The sequence below is a fragment of the Maniola hyperantus genome, chromosome 12 (genome assembly GCF_902806685.2).
Source record: "Maniola hyperantus chromosome 12, iAphHyp1.2, whole genome shotgun sequence".
Lineage (NCBI taxonomy): Eukaryota > Metazoa > Arthropoda > Insecta > Lepidoptera > Nymphalidae > Maniola > Maniola hyperantus.
In genome coordinates, this window is record NC_048547.1 from 11,185,908 (window position 1) to 11,205,192 (window position 19,285).

At 38.1% G+C, this 19,285-nt stretch overlaps 1 protein-coding gene across 1 annotated transcript in view; it reads left to right on the plus strand.

The window, feature by feature from the left end:
* The window catches only part of LOC117987085 (disintegrin and metalloproteinase domain-containing protein 10 homolog), a 201,599-nt gene that overhangs the window by 13,810 nt on the left and 168,504 nt on the right, over positions 1–19,285 (plus strand). The gene's annotated exons all lie outside the window — the stretch shown is intronic.

Sequence of the window (19,285 nt, forward strand, 5' to 3'; positions counted from 1 at the left end):
GCGAAAAACAAACGTTATCAAAGAAAAATTTACTCAGCGACACTTTTTGGCGGTCAAAACACTCACGCAGTTTGCGCGGGATGTATAACGCGTAAAATTTAACTTCTTGTGTCAAATTTCATGTCATGTCAACGTACTCTACGTTGACATGACAGTTGACCCATAGAGTTAAATAGCGCGTGAAAAGTCATTTTGTACGGACTATAACTGTCTCTGCAACCGGTACGAGTACACGTCGGTCTCAAACTCCAGCTCAAATTCCAGCGACAAAACTATCTCAACTACACTCCCTTCTCGTTGCTTGCCAACTCGTTTCTAGTTTTAGGCTCAACTCGTTTCTCGCTAATCGTTGGTGGTCGGACAAGTGCCTAAGGTTAATAAGGTTGAATTGTCTCTTTGACATCGTTATAATGGTCCGTTTTAAATCAAACAGGTTGTTTATTACAAAAAGAAAAACTGCTTTGAACCTCCGTTGCGAGATTTCGCACTTTGCTTTATTTTTAACCGACTTCCAAAAAGGAGGTGGTTCTCAATTCGGCCCGTTTTTTTTGTCGGATATACATAACCATTGAGATTGATCGATATAGCAAGGGCAGGATATAAGATATGGAGCAGCATATATACTACTACAAGGCTACCAAGATAATATATATGTAATGAAATCAATAGAGTTCTACGACACTGTGTACCTAGAGATGAGTTAGAAACCTGTGAAATACCTATAAGTGTGGAAGAGTAAGGGGGAGCCCTTTGCCCAGCAGTGCGTAGTATAATAATCACTACCCATATTATTAATCCAAATAATCTTCTAAATATATAAAAGGAAAAGGTGACTGACTGACTGACTGACTGACTGATCTATCAACGCACAGCTCAAACTACTAGACGGATAGCTATTAATGATGTAGACATCCGCTAAGAAAGGATTTTTGAAAATTCAGGCGAAATAGGGGTTTGAAATTTATGTAGTCCACGCGGATGAAGTCGCGAGCAAAAGCTAGTCTAAATATATATATAAAAGGAATAGGTGACTGACTGACTGATCTATCAACGCACAGCTCAAACTACTGGACGGATCGGGCTGAAATTTGGCATGCAGATAGCTATTGACGTAGGCATCCGCTAAGAAAGGATTTTTTGAAAATTCAACCCCTAAGGGGGTGAAATAGAGGTTTGAAATTTGTGTAGTCCACGCGGACGAAGTCGCGAGCATAAGCTAGTTAAATAGGTATGTAGGACTGGCGTTCCTAACCAGTGGTAAATGCATCCGACGATTCGAAAGCGCTTTTGAAAGTTTACTTGAATAAAAAATATTTTCATTTTCATTAAAAAAACCGACTTCCAAAACCACTACAAAATTTAAAAATAACTTTTGTTTCTACACTGTATGTATGTTGAAGTCGGGCGAGCTTCACGCTTTTTTTTATTTCTAGTTTCTAGCTCGCCAATCAACTAGTAATATATATGAATATAGGTCTTTTGTTCTAGAGTCATTTTCATTATATAGGTGCATTATACAATTCACTATTCCAAATGACTCCATGACTAATTATTCCACTCCTGACGTAAGTAGATAAAGGAAAAGATGACCCCTGAGCAGTGGCTTAAGCAACATTGTGGGAAAACTAGGCAGATATGCGTCTCGCCTTCAAACATAAAACACCTCAGCTACAGTTAGTTTGGCACCACAGAACTCTATAAAAGATAATAGAAATGGTATGCACTGTCTTAATACCAGGACAACCAGCGTGTCGCCAATTTTGATCAACTCACAAAAAGATCAGTTTGTTTTGCATCCAAATCAACGTAAAATTAACTTTAAGATGATGGTTCATTGCATATCTGTGCGGCGGCAAACGCACTTTGATAATTTTGTGACTTTCGGAAGCACACAATAATTTGAAAACTGTGAATACAATAACTGTGGTATTTGAATACGGGCTTTTTAATTTGTTAGTCTGAATTTGTCATGAAATAGAAGAAAAATTTTGAGGTAGCTATACAAAATCTTCAATAGAAAAAGAACGGAAAATTGCTCCAAATATGCAGAATTTTAAGTTCTAATCGAAAACGATAATTAATAACTTTGTTTTTAGTGTTCAAAAGAAAAAACTGAACCCTTATAGGACCACTTTGTTGTCTGTCTGTCTGTCTGTCGGTCTGTCAAGAAACCGTTCCCGTTGACCTAGAATCATGAAATTTGGCAGGTAGGTCTTATAGCAGACATTCGGGGAAAAATCTGAAAACCGTGAATTTGTGGTTACATCACACAAAAAAAATTAAATTGTGGTCATGAACTAATAATTATTAGTATTTTCAATTTTCTAACTAAGATAACTATATCAAGTGGGGTATCATATGAAAGGTCTTCACCTGTGCATTCTAAAACAGGTTTTTATTTATTTTTATGTATCATAGTTTTTGAATTATCGTGCAAATTGCGCGAGCCTGAATCGCACTTGGTCGGTTTTTTTAAGTAAAGTAATTAGGTTTAGTTAAATTACGAGTAGGTAGGTACAATGTCCAAAAAAATTCAAGCACTAATTTTTTGTTTAACTTTGCTCCCTGTCGTCGCGTCGTGGTTTTGCTCTATTGCCTTACCTTTCTCGGTACACTATAGTAAATAAATTCTCACATTTTTGCTAAAAATCAGTTACGTTATTATCCTCATAACACTTCTATACCTAATAATATGAATTCTGTGTTTAGCACTCACTATAAATAGAAGTCGCGACTGGTTTTAACGTAATGTTACTTCACTTGTGTATAATCGCGTATAATTGTTGGAAGTTAGAACTCGCATGTAGCCTGACCTTTAGCAATATTATGCACACAGTTTGAACCGCTTCGCCGCGCTGAATCTTGACTTGAAAGCTTGCGGTCATGTAACGAGTAGCGACTAAAAAGTGAAAAGTTACTTCTACCTAAAAAGCTACCTACTACAACTTAGTTTAAATCTATACTAATAAATAAAATTTAATTGTCTGTCTGTAATTTCGTAATAACTACCTACCTCATATTAGCGAACTAAACCACACGTTTTTAAAATATTTGTCTGTCTGTCTGTTTGAACGGGCTAATCTTTGGAACGGCTGAACCTATTTTAACGGGACTTTCACAGGACAAGTAGAGGATTAACCTTACTTCTCTAGTCCGTGGGATTAACCAAGCAGTAACATAAGCTACTTTTTTAACCGACTTTCAAAAAATGAGGAGTTTTCTACCTATGTACACCGAAATGTCCGAGATGTCTCTACGTCTCTGAAAATGACGCTAAATAATACGTTTTTACAGCTAGGCATGATATCATTGGTTGTAATCACGCCGGTTACATAGAAGGCAATATAATAATGCCTGTGATCGATCGCCGGCTGGCGTGAGAGTCGCGGCTTAACGGATTTACAGATTGCAACCAATTTAAACGCACAGCTTTTTCTAGGATAGGTTACAATAAAACTTTTTAACCTACAATAGAAACACTGTTATTAAGAATCCGATTAAAATTAAAATAATTTTATTTGCAACATACTTGCGCAAGTACCTACCTAAATATTTACGTGGTATCTAAATTCTAGAAAAGCATAATATAACAAAATAATATTTTCAAGATATATCCCGCACTGGCTAGCGTGTTGAAGATGATTTTCTACCTGCGTATATGTTCGTTCAAAGATTACTATCCTACTAATATAATAAACACGAAAGTGTGTTTGTTTATTGGTGTGATCTGATCTGAAATAAATGCAGTTATGGGGTGCAAGCTAGCGTCAAAATCGGCATGAACACCTAGCAGACATATATTTACACTGTCACATTTTATAATATCAAGCATGGGTAGTAAAAGCAGAATATAATATAGGTCGGTCGTCAACCCTACTTCGTATTAGGTAACTTTTCTATGAAATAAGCTTGAATTTCAAACCATTACCATTCTACACTAGCTGAATATTATGCCAAGCACGTTATATTGAATTCTACTAGGAATATACCTACCTAATATATGAAATGGTAATGATTGTTTCGAGAAGCCTGGTAAGTAGAAATAGATAAGTATCCCAAGGGAATGGTTTTGCGCATACTGCTTATTGATCAAAATCTAAGGCAACGCAATCCATATATTATTATGTTATAATTGTAGAGTTGTTAGGAAATGGGAAACCACAACAATATTTTTTATAAGAATTCCTGACATGTTTTCCTTTTGATATAATATTTAGACCGTTAATGATTTCGAGAAACTATACTTAATGATTTTAAAAAATCTATTAAATAGGGACCTACCACTCGGGTGTAGGTATACCTACTTGAATTTTGTTTTTCAGCTAACAGCTAAACATTTTTTGATATAGTCCGTACCAAATGACTTTTCGCGAGCCATTTTTAACCGACTTCAAAAAAGGAGGAGGTTCTCAATTCGTCGTTTTTTTTTTTAACTACTGTTATATGTCAAAAGCTCGGTTCACCTTTCTAATAGGGACTAAAAAAATCGTACTTTTGACATGAAATTCGACACATAAAGTTAAACTGGCGAGAAGTCATTTTACGCATTATACCTACATACTATACAAGGGTTACCCTCGTGAAGTTGGATAAAAACACAAAACATAAGAATTCTTATTCCACCAGAGCCGTATGTTGTTTTTAATAAAGGCAATAATTCTAGTATTGCCTTCTGTTATTGTTAAAGCTTTAACTAACGCCCCTGGTTCAAAGAATAGCCGTCGTACAAACAAATCTATTCCGAGTTATTTCCATCCAGCAGTTAAAGACAGTTCAAGGTCGTTTAACAATCAGCATGTTAAACGAAGCGAATAAACGCTTTTTTATTTTAATTATTATATTATTGTAAGCACTCTTCGAAGAAAATAATGATCCACATCAACTCAACCAAGGCCCACTACAGTCTACAGAGAATGTTTCTCCTCTCAAAATGAGTAGGTAGGGTTAGGCATGGTCCACCATGTTGAACAAGTGTTGATTGACAGACTTTACACACCTTTGAGGGAATGATGAAGAAGGGATGCAGCTTTCCTTATGATATTTTTATACACATTGTTTTAAAATTTAAAACGCACGTAACTCTAAAAAGATATAGAGGTGCGTGCACGAGATCAAACAACAAACCCTCCGGAATAGGAGGTACTCACTAGGCTATCACCGCTCTTGATGATTACCGACCTGGGAATCGAACCCATGACCTCGTCATCCGCAGTCAAACATCTTAACTTAACTACTGGACGGATCGAGCTGAAATTTAACATGCAGATAGCTATTAGGACGTAGACATCCACTAAGAAAGGATTTTTGAAAATTTAATCCCTAAGGGGTAATAGGGGTTTGAAATTTGTGTAATCAACGCTGACGAAGTCGCGGGCACAAGTTAGTTAGGCAATAAACGAAATTCGCCATTTACGTACTTTCGTCAGGTAGCTCTACAATTTGCTGGAGGCAGACGAAACAAGGCCGGCCCGAGCCCATTCAGCTAATTATTTCGACGCAAGTTAATTAAGTTATAAAGGACACTGAAGGTACAGTTTCAATTTAATTTTGATCATTATCTACGCTCGTGTCTCTTAAACTTATTTTGTTTATGGGGACTAAGGGGTGGATACCTTGGATATAAAAAAATTGTTGCTGTATACCCGGGCTACACTTCGTAACGGCTGAATCGTGATGAGAAGGGTGCGAAAGATAAGGCAGTTTTTCTATTAATTATTAGTATAAAATACATCTACGTACATTGGAATGGCTATTCCCACTGACCTCTTCCAATTACAATCGCTGGACCTGCGATTGCCGACCTGTTTTTGAAGCAAAGGCAAAACAAGCATCTATGAATCTGTAAAATTAGATATCTGATGTGGACATCTAGTTGTAAGCTAAGTAAGCAAAAACGAATTGCAGCCCACAAAAACTTTTGTTCGGAATAGCAAGTCTAGTGCATAGTAATACCTACATAGAGGTAGTTGACTGAACTAAATTAGCTGGATTTTAATCTGAAAATAAAGAGATTACTATTATTATAAAATTAGAAGACAGATGTTAATTCGCGTTCTTAGACCATAATACTTCATCGATTACTATCTGACTGTTTGTGGTCAAGCTAGTTTTATAATAAGTAGGTAGTAGGTATCTACGTGTGTCTACAGATATTTACTTCCAATCAGCGATTTTCCACGATGTTCTCGTGTTTAACATAATATATTATGTAAATTACGAGCCATTATTGGAATTCCTTGATTCATCATCCATGGCGGCCTCATCAATAAAGGAAGTCACGTATGATATAAAGCTACTGGGTTCAAGCAGGAAATAAATTTAAATAAAAGGCAACGTATCGTGCTCGGTGGATATGGCGTACAGCAAAAAGCAACGACCCTGTCAGTGAAGGGGAGAAACTATTTTATACCTACTACGCGGTGTGCGCTGTGGTATAGATAAGTGGGGAAGTCCCTTTTTCAAATATAATTAGGTTCTATAAAAAAAATCTTTTTTTACTCCGTCGGTGACTTCGGTCATCAACGCCAAGCAATTTAGCGCTTCGGTATGATGCTGCATAGAACACAAGAAAACGATAACAACTAAAAACCGACAATGGGGTTAATAAACCGCCGTACCTACCTCCGCCAGGTTACCGCAATAGGGATGTTGCCTATCCAATCCAATCCACTTCATCAGCCTGTTTGCGCACACTGCTGGACTATAGGCTTTTCCAAGAGCGCGCCATCAAACACGGTCCTCCGCCTTCCTCATCCATCCGCTCCAATAACAAATGCAACAAGAATATCACAAATTCAGCCAATCATAACATTTGAGATTGTAATAAAGAATGATGCAGGTTTTACGGAATTGACCTACTGACTATTAGGTGAGATCGTGGCCAATAATATGATGAAAAATTGCACCAATCCATTGTCAAAGTATCGGACTACTGCATCTGGGTCTAAAATAAGATTATTGCTATGTGTTTTTATATTATTATGTACGGAGTAGGTACAATATTTTTTTCTAGAACTTTTGCAGCTTTATCCAGTAGCACTTTCATCGAACAAAATGGAAAAAAATCCACTTAAAATAATTCACCTTTCTGTCTTCTCCTAGACGGGTTGCTCGACATGCCTGAAAGTAAGCATTAAACAAGCTAACCGGCAAAAGAAACCGTGACCATTTCCAGTTGCCGGTCTTCTTCTCTAAAGGAGGAAGTACCTCATGCCTGTAAAATAGAAATCGCTCAATAACGTAGTGATTATATAGTGAGCGAACTTGTTTAACCAGTTCATGACAGCGATGTCAAAATATAAACAACATATTTAAATAATTAAATATTTGAAATTATTGAAAATATATTTTCGAGTAAGAAGAAAGATATTAAAATGGATTGTGCAGCCTGTTGCAAGCTTATTGTTCCTGGAGAAGCGTTTTTACAATGTATGATTAGCAACTGCAAAAAATCATATCACGAACTCTGTACAGGTATTTTAGAACTAGCTTCCGTGAATGCTGATGCATGGACCTGTCCCGAATGTGCATGTATGTCGAAGAGGGGCGGTGATAACAGCCTGACACACGTAGGCTCATCCGCCAATAACAATATTACCTACAGAAAAAAGGCAACTGCTATCGCTTCCAACGTGGATGAGAAAGAAATACAAAATACTGATGACCTTCATCTGGAAATTAAAGAGCTGCGTGAAGAGATTGTTGGCTTAAAAAATCAACTGAGTCAAGCGATGTCTTTGCTGGTATCATACCACACAAAATGTGATAGTTACTTTTCGCGCCTAGATACTGTTGCGGCAGTTGTTCACACTGGCGATCAGTCTAAAATGTATGACATGGCAAACAGCAAAGATGAGCAGGCGCAGTCTAAGAAAGGTGAGACTGCCAGTGTACCGAATGCGACTCCTCAACCTGCCGTGCTACTCTCACCAATCAATAATCTTGTGCCAAACCCGCCTAAATCTCGAAGTTATCGGCAAGTCGCCGGGCAGTGCCCCTCACGCCTCTCTCGATCATCCGTAACTACACCGTCGATGATAAATAATGTGCCATATCCACCGGCTTCTCAAACTACAACACAACAGGAGGGATCAGAACCTTCTGAACAATGGGTAGAAGTCCGCAGGAAGAAGCCCCGAAAACCCAACATGATTTGTGGCACCGCGAGCTCATCTGCGACATTTTTAAAAGCAGTTGAACCCAGGAAATACCTACACCTGTGGAACATGAAGTCGGGTGCTGAAGATATATTGAAATACTTACAGCAACTTTATTCTACGGATATCTGCACTGTGGAGGAATTAGTACCTAAAGGTAATTACAAGTCATTCAAAATCGGAGTTCCATTGGCTGATTACGATAAATGTCTGTCAGAAGATGTATGGCCGATCAATGCAAGGATCAAGATCTGGACTAATTTTCTTAAATCTTCAGGAAACTCGGGCAACCTGGAAGCCAGGCGTCAGCCCTTTCGTAACCCAAACTAACAGCAGCATGGATAGCTCAAGAAACCATGCTGCCTTTAACATCTTGTACCAAAATGTTCGCGGTCTTAAAACAAAAACAAAAACTTGGACTATGAATCTTCTGTTGCAAGCTTGTGACATAGTAGCTGTTACGGAGTCATTTCTCGACAAAACCGTTGAAGACGCAGAAATAGCCAACGGCAACTGGAGCGTATTGCGCCGTGACAGAGGCTCGCCGTGCGGTGGCGTCCTGATCGTAGCTCGTCCCGGTATACTTATACAACGACGACGTGAGTTTGAAACCGATAATGGTGAAGATCTATGGGTTTCATGTAACATACAGGGTCGATCTATGTTTATATGTGTCGTTTACTTAAAACCCAGTGCCTCCGACGAAGACTACATGAACTTGTTCTGTAAAATAGAAAGCTTTATTCTTGAATTAAAGGGATCAGTGGTAATCTTGGGAGATTTAAACTTGAACAGTGCGTCCTCCAACATAGTTCATTATTACTCCTATTTTGTATCTCTCTGTGGCTTATCCGAAAGAAATAACATTGTAAACTCTCACGGGAGTATTCTAGATGTAGTACTTGTCCAAGAACGTGTTGAAGCAATAGTCTCTGATACGGAGGGAATGGTTCCACCTGACTTATATCATCCTCCTCTTAACATCAAAATGAATACTCGTGCAGCCAAACACTCTGAACGATTGGAGCCTAGTAATATAAGCTCCTCCAGAGATTGGAATTTCCGAAAATGTGACCACGAGCAACTTGTAACTCTATTATCTTCAGTGTCTTGGGATGGTCTTTTGGGCGCAACTGATGTACAGTCAGCGACAACTTGTTTCTATAACATCATGTATGATGTTTTTGATTCGTGCATCTCTAAAAAGAGTAGAAAAAAAAGTACTATTAAACGCTATCCAGTTTGGTTTACAAGTAGTATTATACGCGATACAAAATTGAAATTAAAATTGCATACAAGATGGATTAAAACCAAATGTGTTGAAACTTACTCCAGGTTTTCAGAAATTAGGTCAAATTTGAAGGCTTGTATCACAGAAGCATATGATGATTATATAAGGCGTGCTGAGAGAAGCATTAAAACCAATCCTCTATGTTTCTGGGACTATATCAGTAGCTTGCGGTCTAAAGGTGGATTTGAACCTAACGTTACATTTAATGGTTCTATGCATAAAGGAGTAGATGCGGCCGAAGCTTTTGCGAATTTCTTTGCAAACGTATTTCTTCCTGATGTACCAAAGTTACGTGTAGTTGAGGCATGTCTAAATGATGGCAAGCTAAATAGTACTATATGCCACATCCCAAAGTTTACAGTGACGGACATAAAATATGGCATTGATAAACTGAAGGTAAATTGCGCAACTGGACCAGATAACTTACCAGCTGATGTTTTGAAAATGTGTAGTAAATATCTTAGTCTCCCTCTTTGTCATGTACTTAATTTAATCTTAAAGACTGGACAATATCCTTCTCAATGGAAGCTGACCCGAGTTACACCAATACCTAAAAAACCGGTACGACGTCCGTAGAGGAATTTCGGCCCATAGCTATTCTCTCAACGCCTGCCAAGGTATTTGAAAGAATTGTGCATAGAGAGATAAGCCGGCAAATCAGTAATTTACTATGTGACGAACAGCATGGATTTAGGATTAAGAAGTCTGTCAACTCCAACTTATTAACAGCTACTGAATACATATCGTCCTGCCTAGATAGAGGCCATCAAGCAGATGCACTTTATTTTGATTACCGCAAAGCTTTTGATAGAGTTAATAACGATATTCTTCTAAAAAAACTCAGTGCTATTGGTCTTTCTCCTCAGCTCCTACATGTATTATCAGACTACCTCCGTGACCGTCAGCAATTCGTTCGATATGGCATATATGAGTCTAAACCATATCATACGCGATCCGGTGTAAGCCAGGGCTCTATCTTAGGACCTCTATTCTTCCTAATCATGATAAACGATCTTCCAGAATCTATAAAATATGCAAAATGCTTGCTATATGCAGATGACCTAAAACTTATATTCGAAATTACTTCTATCGAAGATTGTCTCAAGTTGCAATGCGATCTTACAGCTGTATATCACTGGAGTAAAGCGAACAAAATGGAGTTCAATCGTGACAAATGTTCAGTTATGACCTTTGGTAAAGTTCGGTATCCTTTGATACATGAATATAAAATGGATGGAATCCCTATTCCCAGAGTACAGAACATGAAAGACCTAGGTGTAATTTTTGATAAAAAATTGACCTTCCATGACCATATTAACACCGTAGCAGCTGACTCATTTCGAAGATTAGGATTTGTACTACGCAACTCTCGGGAGTTCCATAGTCCTTTGGTAATACGATTACTATATTACGCCTTAGTCCGAAGCAAGCTCGAAACAAGCACCTGTGTCTGGCATCCGTACGAGGCAAAGTACGGGCTTATATTAGAAAAAGTACAAAAGGCCTTCCTAAGATACCTGTATAAACGTTGCTATGGATATTATCCTTTCCTATACCCAACCAAATTTCTGTTAGGTTGCTTAGGTTTCAACTCCCTGGAGGTCAGACGCATTTGCGACCAACTCAAAATTATGTGTCAAATTTTGCGAGGAGATGTTAATGCTCCAGAACTTCATAACCAACTGTGTCGCATACGTGTCCCTGAATCCAACAGTAATCTTCGTCCACGAAAAAATAAACTTTTCGTGGTCCCACATCATCGCACTATTGCTAGATCTATGTCACCTATACCCCGTTCATTAGCATCATTCAACGCGCTTTTGGACAATAATGCTCAATGGGACCCATTTAATGATGGGTCTATAATACTGGTTCGGGAGTTACTGAAGTACGCTGAGAGCATTGCATGAATATGTCATTCAATGTTCTCAGCGTACATATTCAAAATTCTTTGATCTTTTATCGTTTTGTATTTTATGTCTTTTTTTCTTGTACCTTTATTTGTATTTAAATTTATTATTAATCATCTAGTTAGTGTAAGTGGCACTGCCGTTCTAATTAGATATAAAATAAATAAAATAAATAAATAAATAAATAAATATTGTATTATTAGATATGTTTGTAAAGTACTACCGGTTTTAAAGGACCTTGGTATTGCGAGCGGTCAAGGTATAGGCATAAGGCTCTCCTATTTACTTATCGTTTTTATTTCGCACTAGCTGTCCCGTCCAGACGTCGTCGTCTGTCAAGAAACCTACAGGGTACTTCCCGTTGACCTAGAATCATGAAATTTGGCAGGAAAGAGACATGAGGGAAAAATCTAAAAACCGTGAATTTGTGGTTACATTACATACATACATTACGTTTTCGGTTGCAAAAGAAAAAATAATAAATAAGTAGGTGCCTATTTCAGTATTTTTGAAAATTCTACGTCTACACCGATTTCCTAAATTCCACCCGACCGAAGCCAGGGCGGGTCAGCTAGTATAATATAAAAATGCGAGAACCGCTGTACCGATTTGCCAAATTTTAGTTTAGTTGGGACACCCTGTATATAATCGGTATCTAGACAAGTAGGTAGTTATGTACGTTACATGCTTGTTGCTCTTGGAAAGCCATCATGATGTCATCATTGATCGTAGGTAGAGGCGTGATGACGTTATACCTGCTGAATAAGGTTAAAGTAGTGATATTATACATGTAAAAAAGAAGTAGATATAGTACGCGATAGGTCGAGATGGCAATCGGGGAGGGAACGCCTCGTAAACCCGCATAGCTTCCGCGCTAACCCGGTGCGGGTGACGTGCGGCTGTGCGGAGTGTCCCCCTGCCTCGTCCCCCGATACAGATCTCGACCTGTCGCAGACTATACGTTACATATACGTATCTAAAGGGAAGTCTTAAAACTACGACACTTGACAAGTTGACTCACCTTTGTAGAGCGTACGTAGCTCTTCTCTCTCGTACGCTTTGTTTCTTCTGGCTTACGCATCATCGGAAAAGTCTTGGCCTGCAGGTTTCGTATTCTGTGGTTTCGTCACGATGTTTTCCTTTTCGCAATTAAATCACTCTATCTGTAATCTGTCGATAAGTTACTTAGCTATTACGTTATTACGTATTTGTTAAAAGAGACCGACAAAATAACGTTGCTATCGACCGCTTACTAATTTAAATAAATAAATAAATAAAAATCTTTTTTATTCGAATAAACTTTTAAAAGTACTTTCGAATAGTCGGATGCATCTACCACTGGTTCGGAATGCCCTTACACATTTGATTGTTAATTATTGTCTGTCGATAAATTATACGTTGTTATTTGTCAAAAAAGACCATAACAATATATGACAAAATCACGTTGCTATCGACCGTTTACTAATGATTTTAAATTTGAATATTGATTATCAATTTCTGCCGTTAAACGCACAATGACAGAAAAGTTAGAGGTGCGTGGCCAGAATCAAACCCCATCATCATGATCAAACCATTGCCGGCTCATTACTGAGCATGAGTCTATTCTGAGAATGAGAACGGTTTAGGCCATAGTCTGCCACGATGGCCCAGTGTGGATTGGCAAACTCCGGACCCCGAGGCGACCACTAGGCTACACATAACCCGTCTACAGAGTAACTACTCAATTTCAATAGCACTGACGTAAGATCAATAATTTCATATTCCAAAGCATGTTTCTCCGTTGTTTATTGGATAAAGCACTATTGAGGATTCCATGCTATTTCGAATGTGGTGTGTTTAACCATGTAAGGCTTTGTAATGCGTTTCCCGTGCCAGATATAATTATAATTCTGTACACGGAGTCTCACGTAACTTTGGATTTAATTAATCCATTTCATGCTAATCTTCTAAATATATAAAAGGAAGAGGTGACTGACTGACTGACTGACTGACTGATCTATCAACTACTGGACGGATCGTGCTGAAATATGGCATGCAGATAGCTATTATGACGCAGGCATCCGCTAAGAAAGGATTTTTGAAAATTCAACTCTTGAGGGGGTGAAATAGGGGTTCGAAATTTTGTGTAGTCCACGCGGACGAAGTCGCGAGCATAAGCTAGTCTAAATATATAAAAGGAAAAGGTAACTAACTGATCTATCAACGCACAGCTCAAACTATTGGACGGATTGGGCTGTTTGGCATGCAGGTGGCTAATATGACGTATGACGTAGGCATCCGCTAAAAAAGGATTTTTGAAAACTCAACCCATAAGGGGGTAAAATAGGGAATTGAAATTTGTGTAGTCGCAGGATGAAGTCGCAGGCATAGGTCTATTAGATATCTAGGTAAGGTAAAGTAAAATATAGGTATGCCGCAGATGAGTACGCTTACTCATTTGTAAAGGTCAATGCACACAAGTTGAAAAGGTCGCTGGTTCGACCTCTACAGAGTAAGTCAAATTAAATGTCTGGCTATGCTATTAATTCAACACTAATATACTAAAAGGCTGCCAAATATTCGCAAGATGACGGTTTTATTGTCTAGCAAAAAGCATTACATATTTTTATCACGTGCGATTTAATTAATATTAGAGGACGAAATGTAGAAGAGACCAATATTTTATTATTATGCAAGAATGTTTTGATTTTATAAACTTTCTAATATTTCTGAAAAAATTTACAGTTTTTAGGGTTCCCTACCTCATAAGGAAAAACGGAACCCTTATAGGATCACTTTGTTGTATGTCTGTCGGTCTGTCTGTCTGTCTGTCTGTCTGTCTGTCCGTCTGTCTGTCAAGAAACCTACAGGGTACTTCCCGTTGACCTAGAATCATGAAATTTGGCAGGAAGGTAGGTCTTATAGCTGACATTTGGGGAAAAATCTGAAAACCGCGAATTTAGGGTTAGATCACACAAAAAAAAATTAAATTGTGGGCATGAACTAATAATTAGTATTTTCAACTTTCGAAGTGAGTGACTATATCAAGTGGGGTATCATATGAAAGGTCTTCACCTGTACATTCTAAACAGATTTTTATTTATTTATTTTTATGCATCATAATTTTTGAATTATCGTGCAAAATGTCGAAAAAATACGACTGTAGTACGGAACCCTCATTGCGCGAGCCTGACTCGCACTTGGCCGGTTTTTTAAATTTCTTATGAGAGTCTTCCTAAATCCATGGGTGCTAGGTATTAGTACCTTGTACGATGGTTCGGAACCCTTCATGTGCGAGACCGATTCGCACTTCACCGGCTTCATTTTTTAATCAAAAAAGCAGTCTTTTGTATCATTGTCAGTAACTTTGAGCGCTATCGTTAAAACGAAGTGTTAGTGAGAATAAACCAACGAAGTAAACATCGTGCAATCCAAAAAGAATGAAAACCCGTTTTTTCCGCCCAAGGAGCAATAAAAGCGATTAAATTGCTTTCTTGTGTTTCACGTTTGGCAAATGAATATTTTTTCTCTTTGCTTAATCTATTTTCTTATTGTTTCAGGTCGGTGTTCTCCAGTTTCTAAGCTTGTTGTGCATGTTACGAGAATTCCTTTGAGGTCATTTATTTGTAAGTTGTTGTAGGTATATACTTTAATTAAAATAAAATAAGTAATATATTACAAATAGTTTGTTTCTAGGGTTCCGTACCTCAAAAGGAAAAACGGAACTCTTATAGGATCACTTTGTAGTCTGTCTGTCTGTCCGTCTGTCTGTCAAGAAACCTACAGGGTACTTCCCGTTGACCTAGAATCATGAAATTTGGCAGGAAGGTAGGTCTTATAGCTGGCATTAGGGGAAAAATCTGAAAACCGTGAATTTGTGGTAATTTTATTTATTTATTTTATTTATTTTATATCTAATTAGAACGGCAGTGCCACTTACACTAACTAGATGATTAATAATAAATTTAAATACGAATAAAGGTACAAGAAAAAGACGTAAAATACATAACGATAAAAGATCAAAGAATTTTGAATATGTACGCTGAGAACATTGAATGACATATTCATGCAATGCTCTCAGCGTACTTCAGTAACTCCCGAACCAGTATTATAGACCCATCATTAAATGGGTCCCATTGAGCATTATTGTCCAAAAGCGCGTTGAATGATGCTAATGAACGGGGTATAGGTGACATAGATCTAGCAACAGTCATAAACTAATAATTAGTATTTTCAATTTTCGAAGTAAGATTACTATATCAAGTGGGGTATCTATCATATGAAAGGTCTTCACCTGTGCATTCTAAAACAGATTTTTATGCATCATAGTTTTTGAGTTATCATGCAAAATGTCGAAAAAATACGACTAAATTACGGAACCCTCGTTGCGCGAGCCTGACTCGCACTTGGTCGGTTTTTTTACAATCAGGCCTGGTAACAGGCTGCCATTTTTTGAAACACGCTCGTAGATGTGGAAAGGTGAATAAATCCCGCTCCAATATAACAGCACATTTTATTTTGTGATAATAGTCTGTGGCGCTTTGTGTATGTGTCACAAATCACACGCTCACGCGCAAGAATTAGTCTTTTCAAAATATAGCTGTATGAGCTATGCCAGTATGGAGTTTTATAGTATCTTTAATTACAATTCAGCCTAGTGGTTAGGACGTCCGCCTCCTACTCGGAAGTTGGGGATTCTATCCTTGGCACTGGCTGGAACTTTTCGGAGTTTGCTTTAACAGTGAAGGAAAACATAGGGCGGAAACCTGCATGTCTGAGAGTTTTCCATAATATTCTCAAAGGTGTGTGAAGTCTGCCAATCCCTTCTCACTCTGAGAGGAGACCGGTGCTCTGTTGTGAGCGGCGTGGGGATAGCTTGATCATGATGATGATGATGATGACAATTTACAACAAATTTAAATCTTAGGTTGCTGTGGTGAACAGGTGGATATCCAATGCTGGATACAGGTGGTGGACTAAACTGATTTGGCTGGATATTTATGCCCTGAATTTAACAATTATACACTACATAATATATTTTATCCCGCAAAATCAAAGAGTTCCCACAGCAATTTAAAAAACCTAAATCCACACGGACGAAGTCGCGGGCATCCTCTGGTATAACCATAAACATAAGTGAGCCTGTGTAATAGTTACGAATAGGTGCATGAACTTTCGTGCGTGGTTAGATCCGTAATGAATTTCTGAGGTTGACCATAATTACTCAATCAATTCACCGGTTCACTAAGTTTGGGCACAAGTTGTACGCTTGGGTAACTATTTCCTTACTTCGACTGTTTCTCGATCACCGGCTTTACATAAATTCCGTGTAAAATAGATCAGTGATCAAGTTAATTGATAGTTTGGTGAACCGCTAAAGGGCGAACTATTTTGAATCTAACTTGTAAGAAGCTTGCCTAATAAGATGACAGTACACTCTTTATAAAGGTAACTTTAAGTACCAAAATGGCGGCTAAAATAGAAAGATTACGTGGGTCCGAAAGGTAGGTAGGGATCTGAATAATTTAAGAAAATAAATAGTTCTGATATAGATTAATTTACTGCCCATATCTTTTATTGAATGAAGAGATAACAAATATTCATTATTTTGTGTAATGCATGCAAATGATCTAAAAAAAAATTAAATTGAAAACTAGCTGATGCCCGCAACTTAGTTCGCGTGGATTTAGGATTTTAAAAATTCCGTTTTGTTTATTTTCCAGAATATAGTCTAAATCCACGCAGACAAATTCGTTGGGATCAGCTTCTGAACAAATAAATAAACTTCAGTCAGACTAAACGAGAGTGTATTTTTAGTAATTACCGAAGATGGTATCCAATAATCGTTTTAGCAAAAGCGAAATAGCGTGAGTGACGTGTGTTTATATTTCACTGTTGGAAATGTCGAACAAAAGTAATTATTTGTTTCCAAATTACGGGGCGGCCCTGCCCCGAGCGTCGACCACGCCGACAATCTAATTGTTTAAGAAACAGCTTTCAATTATGGCCCCTATGACTAGGGCTGTCAGGCATTTGAAAAACAGTAGGCTTATTGTCGCTAGGAGTATTGGCTTTTTCTCATGCCTCTTATGATCTTATCTCTCGCCAAACGGAAAAGTTGTTCTTACGTTTGCTATCCCTGATTCATTCATTCATGTGTGGATTTTAAGTCTCGACTTTCTTTTTCTGCCGACGCTTATCTTTCCTTCAGTTTTACTCATCATGAGGGTCTAAAAGAGACGGTACCTACGGGCCATGTCTGAGAACATATCCCACGCGTTTGATATTCAAAGTGGGCTGAGTCATTTCATAGTTTTTGGATTCAAATTATTTCTAGCATTTCTCGGTAGACTACGGTCGGTAAAAATATTTGGTGATAGGCAAATCAGCCCTTAGTAAAATATCCTGGAAAAGCATAAGCGTTGGTAGCCCTAAAAGCCTACGGTGTTGGAAAAACCTAAACATGTCGGCAAATTACAGATGCGGGGCAAGGAACGCCTCCCGGGGCAGTAATGACATGACAGGCTGCGGTTGCCCCCTCGCGGAAATTTGGCATTTTAATCGTTTCATTAAACTGCTATTAATCTGCCTTCTTGTAATTGTTTTTACTCGGGACGGGGTGCATGTCTTTATTTATTTAACGACAGCCCAAAAAAGGAGTGTTATGTTTTCATGGTTCATGTATGTCTAAGTCCCGCAAATTGCTATTGCGCTGGAACCATGTTTCAGCATACCTTCAGCTCGAAACATCAGTCTAGTGCTAACGTCACTAAAATGGCGGCCACGCGCATTTGCAATTTGCGGGACTTATGTGTGAGTTTATTCCAACACTAGCTAATGCCCACGATTTCGTCCTCGTTGAATTAGGTTTTTTTGAAAGTCGGATCTCTTTGATTTTCCGGGATAAAAAATAGCCTATGTCACTCTCCAGGTGTTTAACTATATCTATGCAAAAAACCACGAAGATTCGTTGCCCCGTTGCGACGTGATTGAAGGACAAATCAACAAACAAACACACTTTTGCATTAGTAATATGGGTAGTGATGAGTAGTGATAACTTCTAAATGCCGTGCCTAAATTTATAATTCTATAGAAATACTATTTTTGTCTTACTTGTAATATTCAGTTCATGGTTTCTAACGGTTTCTTATATTCTGTAGCTATTTTGAATTTTTGAATCATGGATCGTTAACCCGTTTTGCCCACGCGTCCTATTGTGATTTTTGACTAGTATAAGTTACTGTTGCCTCATTTGAATTATTAGAGTTCCATAGTACAAGGATCAAGGAACTTGTCATTTTAAAAATCCATACTAATATTATAAATGCGAATGTGTGTCTGTCTGTTTGTATGTCTGTCTGTCCGTCTGTCTGTCTGTCTGTCTGTCTGTCTGTCTGTCTGTCTGTCTGTCTGTCATTCTGTCGTCTGTACGTCTGTCTGCTAGTCTTTCACGGCCCATTCGTTCAACCGATTTTGACGAAATTTGGTACAGCGATAGCTTGCATATAGGCTATTTTTTCACATAACTCAAAGATTTTTTCCATAAGTCGCGGGCATCATCTAGTAAACTATAAGAGCTGTAGGTGAGATTGCATAATAGATACATATTTCAACGCAATCGCATGAACAATGCGCGAAAGCATAGGTAACTAAGGAACGAACCCGTGGAACGAACACACAAACATTAATTTTTATATTATACTAAACTAGCTGATGCCCGCGACTTGGCCCGCGTCGTAGATTTAGGTTTCAAAATCTCGTGGGAACTCTGCTTATCCGGGTTAAAAAGTAACTTCTCGGGGACGGTAATGAATGAAACCCGGAATGCAAGCTATCTATATTGCTGCAATAGAAAACTAGAAATACACATTCGTGATTTCAACTCTACCTATTATTACGGTTCACGAAACACAGGCCGCTGTGATACAGACTGACGGACAGATAGACAG